Raw genomic sequence first — 4,190 nt, forward strand, 5'->3', positions numbered from 1 at the left:
AGTTTATATTTGTTTCAGAACACAAAAAACAACATTAATCGAGAGTCTCTCAAAAAGGACTTAATTGATATTGTTTCTGATGCCTGAATGCCACTCAGCATCCCTCCCCATGGTATTGGAAGCCAGCCAATACACTATATAAAAGGAGTTTTTTTTGTTCACAGCTTTCAATTTATGTATTGTAATGAGTTTCCTCTCATGTTTACATACCTTAATGCACAAAATGTTCCACTTCAGGGTGCCTTTCACAAAGCAGAATAGGGTCAGCGGTTGGCACTCAAGAGACATAGAGAGAATCTAGCCTTCAGTGAACTGAGGGCTCACATGTGAAACCACAAAAGCGAAAATCGTTACCTGGAATCTTTTGCATTGCCCTTAAGTGCTGTAGCGGACAGTGGATGAGGAAGGGAGTGAGACGGTAAGTAAAGCTTGCAGCCTCTTTATGAAGCTATAGAGGGATATGTTGCCTCATAAATTAATTGCAGCTTTAAATGGGGGGAGCCGAGGAGAGGACAAACAGGAAAGTAAAAGGAAGGTGGTGGACTGTGCTTAGAAGTGACTGTGCACGTGGATGAACAAGGCAGGTAGATGACGAGAACTTGTGAAGGGAACTGTCTGATTCAAGTGATCATGGGAAACAGAGCCTGTCCCCTTTAGGTCACCAATTCATATCCAGCCACGGTCAGCAATAACTGTAAGTTGTTGCCATCTGGCAGTTGTTTGATGATGTATGTGAAATAAGTTGTCCATTACTTAGCAGAGACAAGTGGACACATGCATGCATCACAGTATCACTTCCTTGCCAATGTATTTCACTGACCTGGAGATGAGAACTAGTTCAGTTTATAGACCCATTCAATCCTCAGCCTCTTTATTGATGCTACCAAGACGGAGGTCAATTGTGATAATGTGTGTTTTTGGGGTTTTTTTTAAAAGATGATGACCTGACCAACAGGAATTACCAGTATGATAACAATTCTTGGTCTTTTGAGTTGGCACAGATTTGATTTGTGACCTACAGTTTAAAGGCTACGTAGCTATTACCAACACCACATGCCATTCAATTCCCTGATTCTATGCAACTACTAGACATGGAAACAAATGCTTGGAATGACCACCACTATGGGAAAAATTAAATTAGCACACCAGTGGCACTCCTGTAAGCCACCTGTTACCAGACTCCAAATTCTGCTCACCCTACTTACTTACCTCACAGGACTGTTGATGACTAATTATGGGTACAATGCTTTTAATATCTGAAGTGCTAGATATGCACTAAGTATCAATTATTATTTTATTATTACTCACACAAAGAGGCTCAAAGAAGCCAATAAATTTATTTGAGTGATTTGGTTTTATATCTAGAATCATTCATTGACAATTACAAGGTAAAAGCAAAGAAAACAAGAAAGATCGTATGAGCACACTGCTTGAATTCAAGCCCTAAACTTGTATGATACAATCAAATTGCATGCAATATTAGTCCTAGAGATTACACAGGAATGCAGCTTGCAAAAGTTCTCACTGCACAAGTAAATTTCAAAGTCTATGGATAAATCTCATGAATAAAGTTCAAGTCAAGTGTCATCATTCCATTCAACTCACTAACTTTTAACCTACCCTAGCTATTATGTGCTCTCCCTTATCTGGAACGGTTTTGCAACTGCATTGTATCAGGGCACACAGCTCTTCTCTTCATGGGTAAGCTTCACTTGTATGGGAATAGAATAGAAACCCAAGCAGCCCTATCACTGTGATTGGTTCAGGGGTTTAATCCAGACTAGTGAGGGGTTTTGTTATTGCCTGCCCTATAATCTTGGGTGCCTCACAATGCTTTGCTGCTGTAGTTCTCAATCTGGGACCTCACAACCAGCCTACAAGCATGCAGCCATACTGAGTGTCTGTGTGCTTAGACAGCTCTGGTTCAGCAGCTCTGATGTCAGCAGCCTGTCTACAGCTACAACCTGGCTTCCATCAGCCTTAGTTGCAGGCTGCCCCCAACACCTTCCCCATCCAAAATATTCCCCAAACTGTGTGATCTGTAAAATCAAGCCCTCTCCTGGACAGTTTAGAGAAATAATAAGGTTTGTTTGTTCCTCTAAAGACACAAAACCCACCAGTTTGCCTCATTAACTGGTGTTAACATTCACTTTAATTCAAAGGTTAATTCTAAATGATTAGTTTAAATTAGTAGTAAAACAAGTTTATTAAGAGAAGATAGGAATTAAACTGAGTTCAAATATAAAATAGAGAAAGTTAGAAATAGTTACAAGCAAATAAAAGTGAAAACTTGCACCCCACAGTCTAAAACTTAATCTAGCATGATAAATTTTTTGCCCAAGCAGGTTTCTCACCTATATTCAGTTTCCAGTGACTTCTGGAGACTTCTGGGTTGAAGGACCTATCTTTCTCAGCCTGCAAGAGTTCCATCCCCTTGTGTCTGTTTAGTGATGGATGGCAAAGATGGTTTTTGTCTTTGCTTATATCTTCCAAAGTTCAATGACTTTGTTTCAAGAGGCAGGATAACCTCATGTTGTTCTTCCCTTCCTGGGGACTTCTCATCCCCCTGTATGTAAATGGGGCTTCCATTGTTTTGATTCCACCACACTTAATTTACATAGGAGACAGGTAAATAGCCTTCTTTCCTGTCTGGGAGGAAAGCTGTTTCTCCCTGTTTGGCCACAGACTTTAAAACATAATATCATTGAATATCCATATTTCCTCATAAAGTGTTAATACGTATATTTCACAATGAAATTAATCACCAGTGTGTCATTAGCTTTCAGAAAAGATCTGACTCTATACGCTTTGATAACACAGTAATATTATATACAATCAATTGATTCAATTCCTTATTACTTGAGGTTCAGTCTCCTTTCCCCCAGTTTTTATAGACCAGCAAACCTTAGAAATGGATTCTTCTGAGTGTTACCCCTCAAAGTAAAGTTTATCCAAGCTGTGAGGAAGGCAACATGGAGTCTGGTGGTGAAGGATTTAGATTTATAAAAATCTAAAAATGTTATCAGCACCTCATGTTAGGGGACTGGGTATCAGGGACCCCTTGTCTTTAAGCACACTCAATTCTATTGTTCAGAAAAGATGACTACATGATTCTGTCTTTCAGCCTCCCTCTAGTAGTTAATCACTGCTGCTGCTGCTCTGCTATAATCTTCCCCCGGGTGGAAAAGCAGCAACATGGTCAGCAATCATACTCACTTTGTGTGTGTAGAGCATGTATGAAATTTATTGTCCTTCAGAAAAGTTAGAGTTCCTTGTAAATCAGCTGTACAAATCAGGAGGGCATATTTCCCAATAGTAAAAAAACCAAAGCAAACAAAACCCCCTTAACAGAAGCAGATAGTAGCAACATGCCTACAGATCATTCCCAGATTGTTACCAAGGGTAGGGTTTGAATTTACACTGCATGAATGTAACTTAGTTCAATGACCACAGCATGCTCTCTTGGGCCACCAAATTGCTATAGCAACGCACTGCCTGCAAACCCTTTTACCTAGTCTTGCTGCACATGAATATTTCAATCTCTTTTTGCACGAGTGTTTAACACATACCATTCTAGAGAAGTAAACAGTTATGTTCTGGACATTTCTACTATATGTTCTGTTATGTGTTTTTCAATATTACTTCCCCAAATGGGCAGTAGGTGCCATGTACCAGTTGAAATTAACGTCAAGCATCTGAAATCAATTGGGGGACAATCAGAACTATAGTTTGAACCACACGTGTGCAAAATGTTTTATAAGAACCTACTGTTTTTGTAAAACGTTGGGGTAATGGGGGCTATATCCCAGGAATGTCTTTCTCAAATAACCCCAGATTTGGACCACTAGCACTACTTAGCATCCTCATGATGGTGTTAATTAGAGGGCTTTGGTTTCCTTGACCATGAGATGCTTTTCCATGAAGGAGGACTGCTTGGAAGACATGGGGTACACCTGATGAAGAAGGGGAAGAGCATCTTGGGACACCAATTTGCCAACTTAAGGAGGAGTTTTAAACAAGGTTCAGAGAGGGCTGGTGACAAAAGCCCACCAGTAGATATAAAAAAAGATAATCTTGACAGAGGGCTGGAAGTCATAGGAGAGTCTGCTCAACTTCTTAGATGTCTAAACATAAATACAATGAATATGGGGAATAAACAGGAAGATCTGGAGTCTTAGTACACACGCAAA

Source organism: Emydura macquarii, unplaced genomic scaffold (assembly GCF_026122565.2).
Source record: "Emydura macquarii macquarii isolate MOO-44397 ecotype Brisbane River unplaced genomic scaffold, CSIRO-AGI_Emac_v2 contig_2205, whole genome shotgun sequence".
Taxonomy (NCBI): Eukaryota; Metazoa; Chordata; order Testudines; family Chelidae; genus Emydura; species Emydura macquarii.